Source organism: Rhinoderma darwinii, chromosome 8 (assembly GCF_050947455.1).
Source record: "Rhinoderma darwinii isolate aRhiDar2 chromosome 8, aRhiDar2.hap1, whole genome shotgun sequence".
NCBI classification, from domain to species: Eukaryota; Metazoa; Chordata; class Amphibia; order Anura; family Rhinodermatidae; genus Rhinoderma; species Rhinoderma darwinii.
This window is the reverse complement of record NC_134694.1, coordinates 122482570-122507155: the sequence shown is the minus strand read 5'-3', so window position 1 is coordinate 122507155 and position 24586 is coordinate 122482570. Positions and strand designations below refer to the sequence as shown.

At 39.8% G+C, this 24586-nt stretch overlaps 1 protein-coding gene and 1 long non-coding RNA gene across 3 annotated transcripts in view; one reads left to right on the top strand and one right to left on the bottom strand.

The window, feature by feature from the left end:
• PCDH11X (protocadherin 11 X-linked) overlaps positions 1-24586 on the top strand; it is a 1026455-nt gene that overhangs the window by 332252 nt on the left and 669617 nt on the right. The gene's annotated exons all lie outside the window — the stretch shown is intronic.
• LOC142659964 (uncharacterized) lies at positions 1739-22795 on the bottom strand. Its single transcript, XR_012850396.1, has 2 exons — positions 22537-22795; positions 1739-1982 (listed from the first exon to the last, which is right to left on the bottom strand). It is a non-coding gene; the product is annotated as an uncharacterized LOC142659964 (long non-coding RNA).

Below are 24586 nucleotides of genomic sequence, written 5' to 3'. Positions count from 1 at the left end.
CCCAAGTTGCCGTCCTTTTTGAGAGCTTTTTGTCTCTTCAAATTGATGATGCTTTATGGAATTTCTTGTCTTTTTTTTTATTTTATTTTTGTTTTATTTTTGCCTTTTTTTTTTTGTAGCTGAAAATCTTGACCTAGAGGAGATTCTATCAAGAGGTTTGATTGGAGACGGTGGATGTAAAGTTGCAGCTGGGGAGACCGGTCTTGTGCTTTATTATTTATCACGTTTTTATAATTGGTGATTGGATACAATGTTGCATCATCTGATAGATGAAATAAAGAGATTCCATATAAAAATAATATAAAAAAGCAGAATCCTCTAAAGGCTATCCGGCATTGGAAGGCTGATTTTCTATGTTTTTTAAAGAACATTTGTTTGGGAACGTGAATACGTTTGCGTGGAGTTGATTCATTGGTTCAACCTTCAAATCCGTTATTTAGCCACTGACTCTGCATCTTGAAAGCTGATTGGCCTGTCATGTGACCTCCAGATATACTGATGAATAACAGTGAATTTGAGTGGTTGAATCCTTCACTTAAGCTCCACCCCTTAGACTCATTCAGAGATAAGACAACCCCTTAGAGGTATTCACACCTGACAACCCTACTTATTGAAAGCAAGCAAAGATCTTATTATAAGGGCTTATTCAGACGAACGTGTGTCAAATTGACTGTGAAAAACTGCCAATTTCCACCAGTTTTCACAGATCCCTCATAGACTTGAGTCTATTGAGGGATTCGTGAAAACAAACAAAAACAGAACATTCGTATTTTTTCACGGGCCGTTCACACGGTTCATTAAAACAAAAAACGTGTGAATAACCCCATAGAAATACATGCAGCCGCGTGACGGCCGTTAAAAAAATGGCCGTCACATGGACTATTTTAACGTTCGCCTGAATAAGCCCTTAATGGTGTGAAATTGCAGCAGGTAATTATTGATACTGTTTCATTGTTTACTAATCTGTTAGTAAATCTGGTGCATTTGGATTTCTCTGTTTTGAATTTGTTTTTACGCTTTCTATGTGGCCGTATATCTGCGCCACTTTTTTGGCTTTTTTTCACATTTTGATAGGTAAATTTTAAAGTACATTTACAGCTTGACCATGGCCACTTTTCATGCCAGTTTTCCTTTATGGGGTGTGAAGGCCCATGTCTTAAATTTGGTGTAATTTTGGCACAAGTTGAGACGCATCTTTTCGACCTGTGCGATCTCAACCAAAATCATGTGTGGATTGACTAATAAATGTGGCTCAACGTACAGAAGGATATTGTAGAATATGAGTATACATTGAATGAACTTTATTTACATGAAACCCAGAATTTTTCAATTCTCTGCACCCCTGGCCTGAATCAGTTCCATATATATTGGTGCGGATTACTAATTAGTGGACCTTTAATATCGCTTTAGGTTCATGCGGTGCTTTCCCTGTTAGTATATTGAATCTGTTGCATTCTATGAAGACTGATACATTGCATTGCTCCAAAGTATCTCATAGGTTTTGTGTATGCAGCACCTGTGCACACCTATGTGTTTTGAAGATTGCAGATTACGTGTGTGGTCTGATCCTGCAGTTACTTGTTACTCCACTTTCCCATAACCTATAAACATTGATTAATGACTACAGGATCCGACTACACAGGGTTTGTTTGTTGTCTGTAACCATAGAAACATGTAGGTCAGCACATGAGCTGTAGATATGGAGAGTTTTTGTAAGCTCGTCTGCAAAACTAGCAAATTTTCTTAATTGTTTATTTTCTTATTTATTTTAAATGCTTTGGAGCAATAAGAAAAATTGTTGCAAAACTCTACATGCTTTAGTATCCCCCCAATGTGGCTGGAGGAGCAGTGATCCTGTCATGTTGATATTTTATAATTCACTAGTCGTCCTTTGAATGTGCTGCCGTAATCATTGTGATGATAAATCCTCGTGGAGCGTTGCGCCTGCTGTGCGATCAGGGGACGGTGACCTGTATCCAGTCCTGAGAAATAAGAGATCAAATGTCAGAATTCTGCAGAAAGCCGCGGCGCTGACACTTCTTACCCGTTTCTCTCGTTGATTTTCTTCCTTCAGGAAAGTGACCGACATGGAAATAACTTTATAATCGGTGTCGGATTTCCCCCTGATGTAGATTAATAGGCGCCGGGCTAAGCGGCTGATGATTAAATTACACAATTGTAACAAATCTAATGAATGTAAATAAACACATTATAGAGACATTGTAGATTTACGGGACGGATTTCATTGATTTATATTAATGATGGTGCGACCAGAGACTTATATGGGAAACTAGAACATGGAATATACAGTATTGGTGTGGTGTGGATCTCTGACTGTATCACACATGATAGGCTTAGATACACAAGCTCAGTAGACAGTATCACACATGATAGGCTTAGATACACCAGCTCAGCAGACCGTATCACACATGATAGGCTTAGATACAGCAGCTCAGCAGACAGTATCCCACATGATGCGGCTTAGATATAGCAGCTCAGAAAACCGTATCACACATGATAGGCTTAGATACAACAGTTCAGAGGTCAGTATCACACACATTTAGATACAGCAGCTCAGCAAACTATCACACATGAGTAGATTAGATACAGCAGCTCAGCAGACCGTATCACACACAGCTTAGATACATTGGCTCAGCAGATGGTATCACACATGATAGGCTTAGGCCCTGTTCATACGGAGTATTTTGCAGGCAGAAAAAAGTCTTCCACAATATTTCTTCAGGAATTCTGAGGCAGATTTTGACCTGCCAGCATTTTCTTGCAGTGGCCATTGAGCCCCGCAGTGAAAAACGCTTTCTCTGCCTCCCTTTGATTTCAATGGGAGGTCAGGGACAGAACCGCGGTAAGAAAGAGCATGTCGCTTTTTTTCCCGTGAGCGGCTAAAAGCACGAGCGGGAAAAAAACGCCTCCCATTGAAATTCTGGGAAGCTGTTTCAGGCGTTTTTTGGCGCTGATTTCGATGCGGTTTCCACGTCAAAATCAGCGCCAAAAAACTCTGTGTGAACAGGACCTTAAATACACACACTCAGCAGACCGTATCACAGATGAAAGGCTAAGGCCCCATGCACACGAACGTGCTTTTGCGGCCGCAATTCCCCCAAAGTCCACGGAGAATTGCGGCCCCATTAATTTCTATGGGGCCATGCACACGACCATGGTTTTCACGGTCCGTGCGTGGCCCATGAGCCCGGACCGCAGAAAGAACGGGCATGTCTTATTACTCATAGCAAATAATGGCCGCGGCCATCTGCACGGCCTGCGATTTGCAGGCATCTCGCGGGTGACACTCCGCCCCCGGACGACCCGAAAATCCCGGCCGTGCACATGGCTACGGTCGTGTGTATGAGGCCTAGATTGGCTCAGCAGACCATATCACATGGTTAGGCTTAGATACACAGTGAATCATATGATTGTCCCATATGAAATCATAACGTGTATAAATAGAGAAGATAACCTGCATGAAATATAAATATATACAAAACATCCCATCGTCCTGCTGGTATTAATGAAGATTATTAATCACTATTATTATTAGAAATAAATGACGACGATAGGAGAATATATTTCCTTCCATTTGTTAATTTCCTGATCAGTGACTCTCTGCGGCCGCCTCAATTACAGGGACATGAAACGCACATTTTCCGTTGTGTAGACGGGTCTCGCAGCGCCGCTGCTCAGTCAGTTATTCCTGAGTGACTCGCTGAGGCTACGGAAAGGGTTTCAGGCAATTATAAAGTTGCTATTATGACCCCACAGCTGCCGGAGTTCCCATAAGCCGAGCGCTCCTCCAGATCAGGATGGGAAGCTCTTACAATTGGCTTAATGGAACTCAAACTTAATGGTGAAAGACATTTCAATGAATGGAGTGAGATCTCCTGAATATTTGCACCACTAAGTAGCCAGTCTCGGAGGTAACGCGCGATCTCCCTCCTGGTGACGGCTCTGGATGCGGATTGTGTTCTGAACGGCTCTCGTTCCTGATTACCGGCTCCTCTGGGCACCCGGTGCAGTAAACATTGTGTGTTCTGTACATACGACCTGTCACAATGTGGTGTTTATGTTTCTACAATGTATCAATGAAGTAACGAAGAGCAAACATGAGACCGGCCCCCGGAGCAGATTCATGAACTAAAAACTGTTTATTTTCTCATTTTTATTTTACATTTCGCTTTCTCTTTTTTTTTTTTTTTCTTCGTTTGCATATATATATATTTTTTTTATTTTTTCTATTAAATCCATTATTGTTTAAAATCCCGAATTAGGGTCAGTTCACAAGTAGCGTAAATACTGCAGATTTTCCGCAACGGAATTTGTTGCGGTAAATCTACAGAGAATACAGTGGCAGCAAAGTGGATGAGATCAAACAAGTCTCCTCCAGACGCTGCGTAAATAGTGAGCGGAAAAAACACTCAAATTGACCTGCGGTGCGGAAATTGATTCCGCAGCATGTCAGTTGTGTTTGAGTAAACGCTGCTTATTTGTTGTGAATGTTTTCTGCATTAAATTCAATAGGGAGGTCAAGCCCGCAGCAAATAGCAGTTGTTGTGTTTTTTTGCAGCGGGTTCACAGCGATTCCGCCGCAAAAAAAAAAAAACGCCAAACAAAAAATCTTATACTTACACAGGAGTCTGTGTTTCTTCCTCCAGGCCGGCCCCCTGGGAGCGGACATTCCAAGCGAAAAACTGCACCACAGTTTGGTGTGTTTTTTTTTACCCGTAATTCCCTGTGGCGCACAGGGCGGATACGCTGCGAGCTGTTATGCAGTGTATCCGCCGCGTGTGAACTCAGCCTTATAGTGGCTTTCCAGTTTTAAGCCGGTTTCACATGTTTGTAACATTGTTGCGTTTCATTGTGCATATTATGGCCGCCAAGCCCGAATCCTTCTCCCCCTGCACCCCCCTGAGGAACCAAATTTACTATACAAATTGAGCCAGAATCGTGTGGGACATGACGTTTACCTTATTTAATAATCGTTTCAAATACTTTTTGCATCTCATCTAGAAAGGTTATGTGTCTGAGACTATAAGTTGTGTGTTCTGTGCGGCAAGAGCGAGGCTTAAATCCACCGATGTGCGCCAACATTTTGTCCAAAAAAAAACTTGCATGAATTAAGCCGACCAAAAAGTGGTATAAGAAAGAGAAATGTGTCCAGTATGTTTACCCCGATGCGTGCGCCACTGTAATATATTTGGTGTATATTCTGAATGCCTGGTCTAAGTTTACGTTGTATAAATAGTAAACCGCATCAGTAAATCTGCCCCACGTTGTGATCTGAGGGTATGTTCACACGGTGTAATTGCCCCGAAAAAGGGCTGAAAAAACGGAAGCTGAACGCCTCCAAACATCTGCACATTTATTTCGATGGGAGAAACGGCGTTCTGTTCTGACGGGGCATTTTTTTACGTGGCCGTTTTGAAAAGTGGGTGTGTAAAAAAACGCCTGCGAAAATTAAGTGCATGTCCCTTCTTGAGCGAGTTTGATTAAAAAACGGCTGAAAATCAAGAGGCTGTTTTCCCTTGAAAACATCTCCAAATATTCAGAACTTTTTTGCTAAGCATGTGAACATAGCCTTACAGACACAGCAATAGCTATGAGTGAGCGGGTGGTGGGCTTGACCATTTATCTTTCCTTACCTGTAAGGGTACGGCCACACGGTCGCAATTCGGCCAACAACCGTGCCGACACCATGTTCGGTGCGGCTGTCAAACAGCCTGTTAGTGGCCGCATGTTAATGCAGGTAAACCGTCGCTTTATCTGCAAAATCATATGGCCATGAATTAATATACCCTTTATGACCGCACGATTTTGCAAATTACAACAACTTACCCCCTATTCATTCTCTATGGCAGCAATGCCGGAAAAAGCCAAACACCGGTGCTGCCATAGAGAATGAATGGAGCGGCAGTGCGCATGCGCATGTAACTGGAATACCTCTTAACGAGGTATTTGTCAGCCGCTCCTACACAGTGCCAGCGCGGTTGTTAACCGTGTTGCGACCATGTCTGGGCCCCTCCGTGCGGCCGTACCCTAATAATCTGTTATCACATGAGCCCCAAACATTAAACACAGGATAACGAGTATGATTTCAACCTTAAGGCGGGATTCACACGACAGGGTCCCGCCCGAGCCCGAGTGTCGGCCGGTAAAATCGGCCATTTTGCCCGGCCGGTTTGCATAAGGTTTTGCATCCGTTCCCGGCCGGGCAGATCTGGACAGTGACATCAGCGGCAACTCCTGAAGGGGAATCCCCATGTGTTCGGGGATTCCGCTTCAGGAGTTTCCCCTGATGTCACTGCCCAGATATGGACAGAGACATCAAGCGCTCTGTCCAAGAGCGGAATTCCCGAAAACACGAGGATTCCGCTCCTTCAAGGAGCTAAAGCGGGGCTAGCACATAGCAGAGCGGGGAGATACCTCCCTGCTCTGCTATAGTGGCGTCGCTACGGTAGTAGCAGCCGCAGCAGCTGCTAGCGGCGCCATGGAAGGTGTCGCCGGGCCAGGGCGCTTTTAAAACAAGCAGGGGAAGGGAGCCAGCGCAGCGCTCCCTCCACCTGCTGTACACACCGGCCCTGCAACACCAGTCTCCAGCGTAGCCATTCGTCCGAATGGCATCAACTCCTCCTCCTCACATGCACGCTGCGCTGTGAGGAGGAGGAGATAGAGCGCAAGCGACGGAAAACTCGGCCATCACTAGGGACACATTCCGGTGATGGCCGTGTATTACCCGGCCCCATAGACTTCTATGGGAGCCGAGCGGCCGGGTACCCGGCCGAAAATAGAGCATGTCCTATTTTTTGACGGCCGGTTTAAAAAATCGGTCGTGTGAATAGCCCCATTAGGGGTCTATTATTCCTAATGCAGCTGGGTGCCGGCCGATTTATGAACGGCCGGCACCTGGCCGGGAAACCCTGTCGTGTGAATGAGGCCTAAAAAACCCACCAAAACCAGATCTTACATTATATTTTACAGAGAGAGTTAAATACAAACTTTTTTTTTTTTGGGGAAAATATAAAAAACATGATCATATTGAAGTTGTTCACTTAAAATATTTCCCTGTGGTCCAACAATCTCGCCGTGAAGCGTTCTTGGCAGGAGTCACTTCCTTGACTGTGCAGTTCGCCTTCAGGAACGATGCCAATGAATGTTAATCCACGGTTTTATGAAGTCGCAGTGAAGCGAGGACTGCAGAACGGAAATGAGCAACTTCTTATTGTCACACCCTGAAGTTCAGTGTCACGAAGCAGCTGCAACTTCTCTCATGAACAGGTCGTCCTCGGAGGAAGAAGACGACAATATATCCCAACATTATGTTCACGTACACCGTATGTAGCTGTATGTAAAGAATATCGGAGTACACGGGCGCCGTCACACGCAGAAACTGAAGTTGCATCAATTTTCTGTGACTAATAAAAGATCAATTCATCTGATTGGAACTTGCAGAAAAAAAAACGCATTCAGATGAATGGAACTGATATCTGACAATCTGGTGCGTGTAAATCCCCTATATTTCTGCCTGCTTGCCCCCATTATACTAAAAGGGTACGAAGACACGTGGCGTAAATACTGCGGGATTTTCCGGAATTTCAGAAAATCCACAAACATCGTATTACAGTAGTAGCAGTGTGGGGGATATTTCAACAAATCTCGTCCCTGCGCAAAAAAAAAAACGCCGAAAATAACGCACATAAATTGACCTGCAGTTTCCTCAACTGCAGCATGTCAATTAATGCTGCGGAATCGCAGCTTTTCTGCTGCGGGTTTTCCCATTGAATTCAATTGGGTGCTTAAACCCGCAACAAAGTGGTGTGTGTTGGGACAGTTATACTTACCCAGAATTCCCTGCTACTTCTATAGTCCGGCCTCCTGGGATACCGTATCATCCCATGTGACCGCTGCAGCCAATCACAGGCTGCAGCGGTCACATGACCTGCAACATCATCCCAGTAGGCCGGACTGCGTGCAGAGAAGAGGGAGGGGGTAAGTATGAAAGTTTTTTTTTATATTTTTCCGGCACTGCTTTATGCAGCGGAAATTCCACCGGAAAAAAACACAATGTGGTGCGCTTTTTCGAAAAGCATTCCCTGCTGTGTTCAGGGCGGTTACGCTGCAAAGCTTGGCACAGCATATCCGCCCTGAATATGCTGTGTGTGTTCGTACCCTAATACTGCACACTGCGTATGTAAAAGAATATAACTACAATAAGGCCTAGTTCACACAGAGGAATTTGCAGGCAGAAAATAATCAGATTTTGACCTGCCTTCACTTGCTTGCCGCAGTATACGTGTAATTTTTAGCCCTCAGCCATTCAGGGCAGCAGGAAAAAAACTCAGCGTAAAATGCATGCTCTGCCTCCAATTGATTTCAGAGGCGAAACCGCAAGGTTCGGAGGCCATTTCTGCTGTTTGTTTGCTCTGATTCAAACGCGGTTTCCGACTCAAAATCGGCGCAAAAAAAACCACAGTGTGAACTGGCCCTATGGCCCCATGCACATGATCGTAGATTTCGTCCATAATTACGAACCTCATTAGTGTTTCTGCTCGGGTAAGGTGAGCTTATTCCATCTGTTCACATGTTGTAGTACTGTGTGGTGGTATCTGCTGCTGTACTTGTGCGGGGACATTGCTCAGAGCCAAGGAGGCTTGGCTTGGCCTGGCAGAATAATACTGCCCCTATATACAAGAATATAACTACTATAATACTGCTCCTATATACAAGAATATAATTACTATAATACTGCCCCCTATATACAAGAATATAACTACTATAATACTGCCCCCTGTATACAAGAATATAACTACCATAATACTGCTCCTATATACAAGAATATAACTACTATAATACTGCTCCTATATACAAGAATATAATTACTATAATACTGCCACCTATATACAATAATATAACTACTATAATACCGCCCCTATATACAAGAATATAACTACTATAATACTGCTCCTATATACAAGAATATAATTACTATAATACTGCCACCTATATACAATAATATAACTACTATAATACCGCCCCTATATACAAGAATATAACTACTATAATACTGCTCCTATATACAAGAATATAACTACTATAATACTGCCCCCTATATACAAGAATATAACTACTATAATACTGCCCCTATATACAAGAATATAACTACTATAATACTGCCCCCTATATACAAGAATATAACTACTATAATACTGCTCCTATATACAAGAATATAATTACTATAATACTGCCACCTATATGCAAGAATGTAACTACTATAATACTGCCCCCTATATACAAGAATATAACTACTATAATACTGCCCCTATATACAAGAATATAACTACTATAATACTGCCCCTATATACAAGAATATAATTACTATAATACTGGCTCCTATATGCAAGAATGTAACTACTATAATACTGCCTCTATATACAAGAATATAATTACTATAATACTGGCTCCTATATACAAGAATATAATTACTATAATACTGGCTCCTATATGCAAGAATATAACTACTATAATACTGCCTCTTATATACAAGAATATGACTACTATAATACTGCCCCTATATACAAGAATATAACTACTATAATACTGCCCCTATATACAAGAATATAATTACTATAATACTGGCTCCTATATGCAAGAATGTAACTACTATAATACTGCCTCTTATATACAAGAATATGACTACTATAATACTGCTCCTATATACAAGAATATAACTACTATAATACTGTCCCCTATATACAAGAATATAACTACTATAATACTGCTCCTATATACAAGAATATAATTACTATAATACTGCCACCTATATACAATAATATAACTACTATAATACCGCCCCTATATACAAGAATATAACTACTATAATACTGCTCCTATATACAAGAATATAACTACTATAATACTGTTCCCTATATACAAGAATATAACTACTATAATACTGCCCCCTATATACAAGAATATAACTACTATAATACTGCTCCTATATACAAGAATATAACTACTATAATACTGCCCCCTATATACAAGAATATAATTACTATAATACTGCCACCTATATGCAAGAATGTAACTACTATAATACTGCCCCCTATATACAAGAATATAACTACTATAATACTGCCCCTATATACAAGAATATAACTACTATAATACTGCCCCTATATACAAGAATATAATTACTATAATACTGGCTCCTATATGCAAGAATGTAACTACTATAATACTGCCTCTTATATACAAGAATATGACTACTATAATACTGCCCCTATATACAAGAATATAACTACTATAATACTGCCCCTATATACAAGAATATAATTACTATAATACTGGCTCCTATATGCAAGAATGTAACTACTATAATACTGCCTCTTATATACAAGAATATGACTACTATAATACTGCTCCTATATACAAGAATATAACTACTATAATACTGTCCCCTATATACAAGAATATAACTACTATAATACTGCCCACTATATACAAGAATATAACTACTATAATACTGCCCCCTATATACAAGAATATAACTACTATAATACTGCCCCCTATATACAAGAATATAACTACTATAATACTGCCCCTATATACAAGAATATAACTACTATAATACTGCCCCTATATACAAGAATATAACTACTATAATACTGCCCCTATATACAAGAATATAACTACTATAATACTGCTCCTATATACAGGAATATAACTACTATAATACTGCCCCTGTATACAAGAATATAACTACTATAATACTGCCCCTGTATACAAGAATATAACTACTATAATACTGCCCCTGTATACAAGAACATAACTACTATAATACTGCCCCCTATATACAAGAATATAACTACTATAATACTGCCCCTATATACAAGAATATAACTACTATAATACTGGCTCCTATATGCAAGAATGTAATTACTATAATACTGGCTCCTATATGCAAGAATATAACTACTATAATACTGCCCCTATATACAAGAATATAACTACTATAATACTGCCCCCTATATACAAGAATATAACTACTATAATACTGCCCCTATATACAAGAATATACCTACTATAATACTACCACCTATATACAAGAATATAACTACTATAATACTGCCCCTATATACAAGAATATAACTACTATAATACTGCCCCTATATACAAGAATATAACTACTATCATACTGCTCCTATATACAAGAATATAACTACTATAATACTGCCCCCTATATACAAGAATATTCAAGACAACCTAACCAAAAACCTCACACCAAAAAATGGCGTATACTGGGGTCCCTTATAGCATATAGACCTAGAAACGAACCAATTGGGACATAACCCTTAGAAAAATAATGTACTCAATAGTAAAAAGTACAAAAAATCTTTATTAAATATAATGACAAATAACAAATAATGGAAAGAGAGATATGATACAACATACACGGAGACATGTACAACAGGGTCAGATGTAATAGACCATGACCAACAGAATCAACCGTCCACTAATAACCTAGAACACGCTCAAATACTAGTAAACAATTTATAAGCCCAAGGGTGTGTGGTGGTAAGTCCCACACATGGCATAGTGCTATCAGCTGAAAGTAACAATATACAACAGTAAAATCATAGCCTACACAATATATAGTGATTAGATATACATATAGTGATGCATACAGAACCTGCACAATAATAGTACGTAGAAGGTGCAGCTGGAGACGTGCACAGATAGTATAACGTCTCAAATAGCCAAGAGAAGTATAGCTGCCACGGCTGGACAGAATAGCACAATAATGTGGAGGCTACAAAAGGCTGAAAAAACACATGCACATACCCTGAGACATGGTGGAGAGCGTGAAGGGTCAGAGGAAATGGATGGGTGAACAAGCGCCTCGACGCGCGTTTCGCCCGATAGACCGGCTTCGTCAGGAGGCTCAAGAATATAACTACTATAATACTGCTCCTATATACAAGAATATAACTACTATAATACTGCCCCCTATATACAAGAATATAACTACTATAATACTGCCCCCTATATACAAGAATATAACTACTATAATACTGCCCCTATATATAAGAATATAACTACTATAATACTGCCTCCTATATACAAGAATATAACTACTATAATACTGTTCCCTATATACAAGAATATAACTACTATAATACTGCCCCCTATATATAAGAATATAACTACTATAATACTGCTCCTATATACAAGACTATAACTACTATAATACTGCCCCCTATATACAAGAATATAACTACTATAATACTGCTCCTATATACAAGAATATAACTACTATAATACTGCTCCTATATACAAGACTATAACTACTATAATACTGCTCCTATATACAAGAATATAACTACTATAATACTGCTCCTATATACAAGAATATAAGTACTATAATACTGCCCCCTATATACAAGAATATAACTACTATAATACTGCTCCTATATACAAGAATATAACTACTATAATACTGCCCCCTATATACAAGAATATAACTACTATAATACTGCTCCTATATACAAGAATATAACTACTATAATACTGCTCCTATATACAAGAATATAACTACTATAATACTGCTCCTATATACAAGAATATAACTACTATAATACTGCCCCCTATACAAGAATATATCTACTATAATACTTCTCCTATATACAAGAATTTAACTACTATAATACTGCCCCTATATACAAGAATATAACTACTATAATACTGCCCCTATATACAAGAATATAACTACTATAATACTGCTCCCTATATACAAGAATATAACTACTATAATACTGCCCCCTATGTACAAGAATATAACTACTATAATACTGCCTCCTATATACAAGAATATAACTACTATAATACTGCTCCCTATATACAAGAATATAACTGCTATAATACTGCCCCTATATACAAGAATATAACTACTATAATACTCCTCCTATATACAAGAATATATCTACTATAATACTGCCCCCTATATACAAGAATATAGCTACTATAATACTGCTCCTATATACAAGAATATAACTACCTTAATACTGCCCCCTATATACAAGAATATAACTACTATAATACTGCCCCCCTAAATACAAGAATATAACTACTATAATACTGCCCCCTATATACAAGAATATAACTACTATAATACTGCTCCTATATACAAGAATATAACTACTATAATACTGCCCCTATATACAAGAATATAACTACTATAATACTGCTCCTATATACAAGAATATAACTACTATAATACTGCTCCTATATACAAGAATATGACTACTACAATACTGCCCCTATATACAAGAATATAACTACTATAATACTCCTCCCTATATACAAGAATATAACTACTATAATACTGCCTCCTATATACAAGAATATAACTACTATAATACTGCCCCCTATATACAAGAATATAACTACTATAATACTGCTCCTATATACAAGAATATAACTACTATAATACTGCCCCTATATACAAGAATATAACTACTATAATACTGCTCCTATATACAAGAATATAACTACTATAATACTGCTCCTATATACAAGAATATGACTACTATAATACTGCCCCTATATACAAGAATATAACTACTATAATACTCCTCCCTATATACAAGAATATAACTACTATAATACTGCCTCCTATATACAAGAATATACCTACTATAATACTGCCTCCCATATACAAGAATATAACTACTATAATACTGCCCACCTTTATACAAGAATATAACTACTATAATACTGCTCCTATATACAAGAATATAACTACTATAATACTGCCCCTATATATAAGAATATAACTATTAGAATACTGCTCCTATATACAAGAATATAACTACTATAATACTGCCCCTATATACAAGAATATAACTACTATAATACTGCTCCTATATACAAGACTATAACTACTATAATACTGCCCCTATATACAAGAATATAACTACTATAATACTGCTCCTATATACAAGAATATAAGTACTATAATACTGCCCCCTATATACAAGAATATAACTACTATAATACTGCTCCCTATATACAAGAATATAACTACTATAATACTGCCCCTATATACAAGAATATAACTACTATAATACTGCTCCTATATACAAGAATATAACTACTATAATACTGCTCCTATATACAAGAATATAACTACTATAATACTGCTCCTATATACAAGAATATAACTACTATAATACTGCCCCCTATACAAGAATATATCTACTATAATACTGCTCCTATATACAAGAATATAACTACTATAATACTGCTCCTATATACAAGAATATAACTACTATAATACTGCTCCTATATACAAGAATATAACTACTATAATACTGCCCCCTATACAAGAATATATCTACTATAATACTTCTCCTATATACAAGAATTTAACTACTATAATACTGCCCCTATATACAAGAATATAACTACTATAATACTGCCCCTATATACAAGAATATAACTACTATAATACTGCCCCCTATGTACAAGAATATAACTACTATAATACTGCCTCCTATATACAAGAATATAACTACTATAATACTGCTCCCTATATACAAGAATATAACTGCTATAATACTGCCCCTATATACAAGAATATAACTACTATAATACTCCTCCTATATACAAGAATATATCTACTATAATACTGCCCCCTATATACAAGAATATAGCTACTATAATACTGCTCCCCTAAATACAAGAATATAACTACTATAATACTGCCCCCTATATACAAGAATATAACTACTATAATACTGCTCCTATATACAAGAATATAACTACTATAATACTGCCCCTATATACAAGAATATAACTACTATAATACTGCTCCTATATACAAGAATATAACTACTATAATACTGCTCCTATATACAAGAATATGACTACTATAATACTGCCCCTATATACAAGAATATAACTACTATAATACTCCTCCCTATATACAAGAATATAACTACTATAATACTGCCTCCTATATACAAGAATATAACTACTATAATACTGCCCCCTATATACAAGAATATAACTACTATAATACTGCTCCTATATACAAGAATATAACTACTATAATACTGCCCCTATATACAAGAATATAACTACTATAATACTGCTCCTATATACAAGAATATAACTACTATAATACTGTTCCTATATACAAGAATATGACTACTATAATACTGCCCCTATATACAAGAATATAACTACTATAATACTCCTCCCTATATACAAGAATATAACTACTATAATACTGCCTCCTATATACAAGAATATACCTACTATAATACTGCCTCCCATATACAAGAATATAACTACTATAATACTGCCCACCTATATACAAGAATATAACTACTATAATACTGCTCCTATATACAAGAATATAACTACTATAATACTGCCCCTATATATAAGAATATAACTATTAGAATACTGCCCCCTATATACAAGAATATAACTACTATAATACTGCCTCCTATATACAAGAATATACCTACTATAATACTGCCTCCCATATACAAGAATATAACTACTATAATACTGCCCACCTATATACAAGAATATAACTACTATAATACTGCTCCTATATACAAGAATATAACTACTATAATACTGCCCCTATATATAAGAATATAACTATTAGAATACTGCCCCCTATATACAAGAATATAACTACTATAATACTGCCCCTATATATAAGAATATAACTATTAGAATACTGCCCCCTATATACAAGAATATAACTACTATAATACTGCCCACCTATATACAAGCATATAACTACTGTATTATTTTTGTTGGTACAATGTTTATTTATATGTAATATATTGGGTATTTTCTCACAAGTAATATATATATATATATATATATATATATATATATATATATATATATACAGTCTGTCATGGAGGTGGGTGTCACTTTCTTTCAGGCTCCTCTTAGGCAGACAGGTCAGTGTAACTTGTCTTGCTGCTTTCTTGGCATATTGTAATTTCACAATTAAGTTCTGTGATTTCCTCAGTTTTTTCCTTCAATCTGCCACCAGCAGCCGTATCTTAATTATAGTAATCCATTTACATTCGGGTAGATCGCATAATCTATGGTAATTTTTAATATGCGTCACCTGGACTTATATTTGTTTTGATGTGACAAATATACAATTTTTAGGTAGTCGTCAGAGTGGAGCGCCGCTACTTTAAAAGATTAAATAAAATTAGATTAACTGATTAAATGAGCCGCCTGTCATGACGTGATTAATAAAGATTTTGATTTGTAAAGTATCAAAACAGTTTGAACGATTCGTTCAGTTTTTACGTGTCGATTGTGGGGTCACAGGCGGCGGACTTTTCGGAACGTGGCGGAGTGCGCTGTCACAACACTTTAATATCTAAATTATCTGAAAGTGAAGACTGCTAAATAATAAAATCTCCTTTATTCTGTATTAGTTGCGGAGACCTGCTGGTCTCTATAGAAGATTGCATTACACACTTTGGTCATTCCAATATTTATGGCAGATCCATAGGAACTCTGAAACCCCCACCGGAGATGAAGGGTCCACTAATCCGCCGTCAATAAAACAAGTCGTCTGCTGGCGCGCTTGCTTGGCTATTTCTGTATTTTCTATAGACTTTAATCTATCCATTAGGTCTTCTCCAGTAAGAGGGGGCGCCAGTTGCTTTTTTTAATTTAGTGTCAGAGGACCCCTATTCCTTGAATAGGTGGGTGATATTTTTTTGGATCTGCTATAAAAGTCTACATTGAGAAGACACTGGTAAAAAAACAAACTAACAAAAAAATGGCTATTTCGTTTCTATTTCCTGTGCTGTCCAATGCCTTCTCCATGTATGCAATCTATTGTTTCCTGTTACCAGCCATTTCCGACTATGAAGAGGCTAATGGCTGTACTGTATTCCAATCAGTTGAGTGACAGAAATCTCCCAGCTCCCATGATCAGTACTTTGCTTTATATCTCCAGTGCTGAGAAACTCCAGAAACCTTTACATCCGTAAGTGTGACAAATATATTGTGATGGTCCTGTTAAGGGGGTTGTATGACATGAAAAGAAAATGTCTGCTTTTTATTCAAACAGCACCACTTTAGTCCCATGGTTGTGTCTGGTATTGCAACTGCACAAACCTGGTGCTGTTTTTTGAAAATAACAATAACATAAAAGCAGACCCTTTTTTTCTAATTAAACCACCCCTTTGAGTTAATATCCAAAAATTTGCAAGAATGGGCAACTGGACTGAGACTTTCCTCAAAAATTTCCGATTTTCTCTGGCAGATGCTGCAGGGGAAATAAATAATTTAGCACAACATAACTGTTCAGTATTAAAGGTGAATACAATTTAAAAAAAACTTGGCTGATTATTCAGAAAGGGTGTCACTCTTGTCCATGGGTCATGTCGGGTATGAATGCTCAGCCCCGTTCACTCGAAAGATGCCGAATTGCAATACTAGAAACAGCCCATGGACAAGAGCGTCACCACGACTGAAGAAAAGAGCCATAACATTATAATAGTTATTATTATTATTATTATTTATGACTATTGTTGTTATTATTATTATTAATTTTGTTTTGTTTTGTTTTTTTTATTAAATATATTTGACATATTTCATTTTTTTTTTTCTTGCCATGTACAACAGAAGATATATTTTTAGCTTCATTGAAGGCACAATGTCACGTTTCATGTTTGTATCTCTTAACATTTTATTTTTATCTTTATCAGTTTTCCCTATATTGGTTATATTTGCTCAATGTTTTATTTTTGGTGTTCCTTGTCTCTTAAGGTTAGGGACATGAAATTGCTTCTTTGTGAGTTGAGCGCAATGCAGGAGGTAGATTAAAGAATTCAGCGATGGCTTTAATAAATAATATTTTTAAAAAAGTAACAATGGAGAGAAGAAAACAGAAGGCAATTTTTGAGGAGAGAAAGCTTCAAATCTTTTGTGAGGACACATAACGAGGGTAGAGTATGCCGGCGCGCTGTTGCGTATTACTCGCCACTTCTTCTCTTTATTGACCAGTTCTTTGACTTGTCATCTGTCAAGTATAATACTTTATTCCCTGGCGCTTGCCTGGAGACACACAGAGCTGACGGTAGGTAACAATTCCCACCGTGTTTGGATGTTTTATTTCTACTTACGCAACCTGTACTGTTGACTGCTTACTTATAAACCGTCTATCCACAATATATCCACAATATATCCATAATAAACATGAGGCTTGGAGACAAAATATCAGGCGTTATTTGTAAATAATGCACTAATGTTGCAATGCACATATTCAGGGGCGTAGCTAAAGGCTCATGGGCCCCGATGCAAAAATTCTTACTGCCCCCCCCCCCCCCGCAAACTTCTCATGGCCGACGGTCCGCAGCTTTCAAAACAGCACCGTAATTTCAGCCGTAACGGACGCTGCCGTGTGAACATACCCTCTGGGCTTAAAATGTCAGGGGAAATAGCCCCAATACATGTGTCCGCCCCAAAAAAATGTGTGTTTAGGAGACAGCATAGCATATCTATAGTACTACGACCCTATGAACTATGGATAGGATTAGATACATTAGCTCAGCAGACAGTATCACACATGATAGGATTAGATACAGTGGCTCAGCAGACAGTATCACACATGATAGGATTAGATACAGTGGCCCAGCAGAAAAGTATCACACATGATAGGATTAGATACAGTGGCTCAGCAGACAGTACCACACATGATAGGATTAGATACAGTGGCTCAGCAGACAGTATCACACATGATAGGATTACATACAGTGGCTCAGAAGGCAGTATCACACATGATAGTATTAGATACAGTGGCTCAGCAGACAGTATCACACATGATCGGATTAGATGTAGGGCCCAGCAGACAGTATCACACAAGATACGATTAGATACAGGGCCCAGCAGACAGTATCACACATGATAGGATTAGATACACAGCTCAGCAGACAGTATCACACATGATCGGATTAGATGTAGGGCCCAGCAGACAGTATCACACATGATAGGATTAGATACACAGCTCAGCAGACTGTATCACACATGATAGGATTAGATACAGTGGCTCAGCAGACAGTATCACACATGATAGGATTAGATACACAGCTCAGCAGACAGTACCACACATGATAGGATTAGATACAGTGGCTCAGCAGACAGTATCACACATGATAGGATTAGATACAGTGGCTCAGCAGACAGTATCACACATGATCGGATTAGATATAGGGCCCAGCAGACAGTATCATACATGATTGGATTAGATACACAGCTCAGCAGACTGTATCACACATGATAGGATTAGATATAGGGCCCAGCAGACAGTATCACACATGATAGGATTAGATACAGGGCTCAGCAGACTGTATCACACATGATTGGATTAGATACAGGGCCCAGCTCGCTGACATTGCGTCTCCAGCGCTGGACCCAGGAAAGGTAAGAATAATAATTTTGCTTCTTTATGTGTTACTGATTATTTTTGTGTGTTTGTGTTTTTTTTACAGGTTCGGTTGTTGGACTTCGGATTCGAGGACTTCTATGATGGCGTTTTTTTTAGTCTCAATAAAATGGTTAATGAGGGTTGTGTTTTTTTATTTCAATAAAATATTTTTTCTATGTGATTGTATCTTTTTAAACTTTATTATCACCGCCTTAGTAATGGCCGCCGGCTGATTGACAACCTCCATTACTAAGGCGAGGCTTAATGTTGGCCGGTGCAGAGGCTACACTAACCCCCATTATTACCCCGGTACCCACCGCCACCAGGGGTGCTGGGAAGAGCCGGGTACAAACCAGTACCCGACCATCTGTAGTGACGGGCAGGCCGCAGGCTGGTAGTATTAGGCTGGGGAAGGCCAAAAACAGTGGCCCTTCTCACCCTGGTAATGCTGCCTGCTGCTGCTGTGTTGTATCTGGCTGGTTATGAAAATTGGGGGGGACCCCACATCGTTCTTTCCAATTATTTATTTATTTTTTAAATGACGTGGGGTCCCCCCCATTTTTCATAACCAGCCAGATACAATAAAGCAGCAGCAGCCTAGCATCACCAGGGTAGGAAGGGCCACTGTTTTTGGCCATTCCCCTCCTGATAATACCAGCCTGCGGCCACCCCAGTGGCCGACCATCACTACAGATGGTCAGGTACTGGATCGTACCCGGCTCTTCCCAGCACCCCTGGTGGCGGTGGGTACCGGGGTAATAAAGGGGGTTAGTGTTAGCCTCTGCATCGGCTAACACTAAGCCCCGCCTTAGCAATGGATGCTGTCAATCAGCCGGCGGCCATTACTAAGGCGGTAGTAATATAGTTTAAATAAAAACACAGATATATAAAAAATATTTTATTGAAATAAAAAAAAAACACACACAGCCCTCATTAACCATTTTATTGATAATAAAAAAAAAAGCTGTCATCGAAGTAGTCCTGGAATCCGACGTAGTCCAACGACCGAACCTGTAAGAAAACACACAAAAAATGATTAGTAACACATGTTAGGCTTAGACACAGGGCCCATGTGTGATACTGTCTGTGGGACCCTGTATCTAAGCCTACCACATCGTAGGCTTAGATACAGGGTCCAGCAGACAGTAATCTTATACAGTATAAGATTACTGTGTGCTGGGGCCCTGTATCTAAACCTACAGTGTGGTAGGCTTAGATACAGGGCCCAGCAGACAGGATCACACATGGGCCATGTATCTAAGCCTACCATGTGATTGTCTTAGATACAGCGCCCAGCAGACAGGATCACACAATCTGTGATCCTGTCTCATGGGCCCCCTAAGCCTGCTACATCGTAGGCTTAAAGGGGTTGTGCAGTCCCTAAACATTGATCGCCTGTCCTCAGGATAGGCCATCAATAGCTGATGTGTCCGGGGTCCGTCTCCCGGGACCCGCCAATCAGCTGTTGTGAAGGGGCCGCAGCACTCGTACTAGAGCTGCTTCCCCTTCTTTTCACTACTCGCTCACACTGTGAATCGCCGACACGGATTCACAGTGTGACCGGAATGAAGTGACAGGAATGAAGGGGAGCAGCTCTCGTACGAGTGCTGCGGCCCCTTCACAACAGCTGATTGGCGGGTCCCAGGAGTCGGACCCCGCGAGTCAGGGCAACTAATCTTACCTTCCTCTTCAGCCGCGGCGGAAGTCCTGTCCTCTCGATGTTGTGCGCGGCGCATAGCGCTGTGACGTCAGGACCTCCGCTGCGATCCGGAACCAGGAAGGTAAGTACAGTCTGTTACTATAGTAACAGGGGCCCGCGGCCCGAGTTACTATAGTAACTTTTTATTGATGTGGTGCGGGGGGCTGTGGGCCCCCCTGGCTTCGGGGCCCGACCGCAATTGCGACCGCTGCGACCCCTATAGCTACGCCAGTGTATGTATGTGTGTGTTTATATATTTATTTCTAGATAGATAGAAAATAGATATGATATAAATAGATAATATTGATAAATGGAGGTAAGTAGATAAAGATGGATGGATATGAGAGATAGATTAGATAGATAGATAGATATGAGATAGATAGATAGATAGATAGAGAGATAGATAGATAGATAGATAGATAGATAGATAGATAGATAGATAGATAGATATGAGATAGATAGATAGATAGAGATAGATAGATAGATATGAGATAGATAGATAGATAGATAGATAGATAGATATGAGATAGATAGATAGATAGATAGATATGAGATAGATAGATAGATAGATATGAGATAGATATGAGATAGATTAGATAGATAGATAGATAGATAGATAGATAGATAGATAGATATGAGATAGATAGATAGATAGATAGATATGAGATAGATAGATAGATAGATAGATAGATAGATAGATATGAGATAGATAGATAGATAGATAGATAGATAGATATGAGATAGATAGATAGATAGATAGATAGATAGATATGAGATAGATAGATAGATAGATATGAGATAGATATGAGATAGATTAGATAGATAGATAGATAGATAGATAGATAGATAGATATGAGATAGATAGATAGATAGATAGATAGATAGATAGATAGATAGATATGAGATAGATAGATAGATAGATAGATATGAGATAGATAGATAGATAGATAGATAGATGATAGATATTAGATAGATAGATAGATAGATAGATAGATAGATAGATAGATAGATAGATAGATAGATAGATAGATAGATATGAGATAGATAGATAGATAGATAGATATGAGATAGATAGATAGATATGAGATAGATAGATAGATAGATATGAGATAGATAGATAGATAGATAGATAGATATGAGATAGATAGATAGATATGAGATAGATAGATAGATAGATAGAGACAGGAGATAGGATAGACAGATAGATAGATTAGATAGATAGATAGATTAGATAGATAGATAGAGACAGGAGATAGAATAGACAGACAGATAGATAGATGGTCAGCCCTGAGGTGTGGACAGCTCAGCATGACACACAGTGAAGGGGTTAATAGTTGCTACTTACATCTGGTGTAGGGGTCAGAGAGCAGCAGTAGTCAGGATTCCTGAGCTCTGTAACAGTGGACACTGCGGCTCGGCTCGTACTGCCGGGGAGGAGCAGCAGCACACGATCTTCTTCCTGTAGCCATTCCTTTCCCTTGCCCAGGTCACAAGGAAGAGGCAAACAGCAAGAAGTGAGCTGATTGGGTGGACAGCACAGTGGGCGGAGCTGGGTCTCGGAAAATTATTGATAGAGGAATCCACCCATCTTACAACACCCTCTTGTTCCCCCTCCACGCTATGACTCTCTGACAGTCGAGCTGCCACCGGGTCTCTTTTGTACCCCAGCAGTGACCAGCAATGCAGAGAAATCATTGCAGCGCTAGTGTGGTGAGGGGGGCCTGCGGGCCCCCTTAGCTACGGGGCCCGGTCGCAGTTGCGACCGCTGCGACCCCTATAGCTACGCCACTGCGGACATATTTAAAGACTATATTCAGCTTTGCAACCGTTTCTAGAATGAATCAATGAAGCAAATTTGTCTTGGTTAAAAATATCCTACAGTTTTGTGTACACAGCTCCTATGCAGACCCCATGCGCACGTATTGGAAAGTTCCACTCGCTGAAGTGAACAGGTCCGTGAAAACTGTCGGGTGCCACTCGGATGCCGTGAAATACGGCCTGGATGGCACTCAGTTGCCTGCAATGGGCATAAGTGTCCCCATGTTTATTGTCTACAAACGAAGTCTGTGTAGTCTGATCCTACAGTCACGTGTTACTTCTTTGCTGAGCTATGTAGAGGGTTTTGTGGTCACATCTGGTCAATAGTTACAAGGTTCGGATAGCACTAGGCAGGGCCGCCATCAGGGGGGTATTAGGGGTACTACTGTAGGGGGCCCGGCCAAACTTAATTGAAAGGGGGGCCCGGCAACTGCCGCGACTTGCCTTTGTTAGAAAAAAACAGGCCCCTGCAATGGGGCCTGTTCTTTTCACCAAAGCAATGTCGTGAGCTGCGGGCCCCCGGGGCTCTCATCAAACACCGCTGTGAGCTGCGGGCCCCCCTCTCATCTAACACTGCCGCGAAACACCGCGCGCGACCGCGCGCGCGAACGACCGCAAGCGCGCGCCGGCGCGCTCGTTACCGCAAACGCGCGCTCACGCGCGAATGACCTGGGGAAGGCTGGAAAGCAACCCGCTCGTGCCCGCCGCCGAGAGGGATGCGGTGCGCACGCACCAAAAGTACAGCGACCAATCAACTGGGAAGAACAGCGGCGCACAGTCTAATTACCTGCTGGCCCGCCTCCGACTCCTCGTCCTCCTCCTCCGCCTCCTCGTCCTCCTCCTCGGCCTCCTCGTCCAGCGCCTCCTCGTCCGACTCCGCCTCCGCCTCCTCCTTCTTCTCCTCCTCCAGAGCGTAGCTGCGTAAGGAGAGGGGGAGGAGTCCAGTTCTTGCGCGACGGCAGGAGTTCTTCGATCCCCGCAATTTTCTGGAGCCTGGAGGTGAAGGACGACATCTGGACCGAAGACATCACCTGACGAGGACTGGAGTGGGAGCAGCTCTTCTGACACAGTGAGTAAAGTGTCTGAAAGTGCTGTTTATGTATGGCCCTGTTCACACAGAGTATTTTTGCAGGCCAAAAAAATCTGCCTCAAAATTCCTTAAAGAATTTTGAGGCAGATTTTGACCTGCCCACACTATCTTGCCGCGTTTTTTGCTGCGTTTTTTGCCCGCGGCGATTGAGGACAGCAGACAAAAAAGGCAGCGAAAAATGCATTTTCTGCCTCCCATTGATTTAGATGGGAGGTCAGAGGCGGAACCGCGGCAAGAAAGGACGTGCTGCTTTTTCTTTTTTCCGCGACTGGCTCCCATTGATTTCAGATTAAATCAATGGGAGGCGGTTTTGGAAGTTGTTTGGTGCTGATTCTGACGCAGTGTCCGAGTCAATATCAAGGTCCAAAAACTCTGTGAACTGGGCCTTATTGTTAGGGCTTATTCAGACGAACGTGTAATACGTCCGTGCAACGTGTGTGATTTTCACGCGCCTCGCACGGACCTATGTTAGTCTATGGGGCCGTGC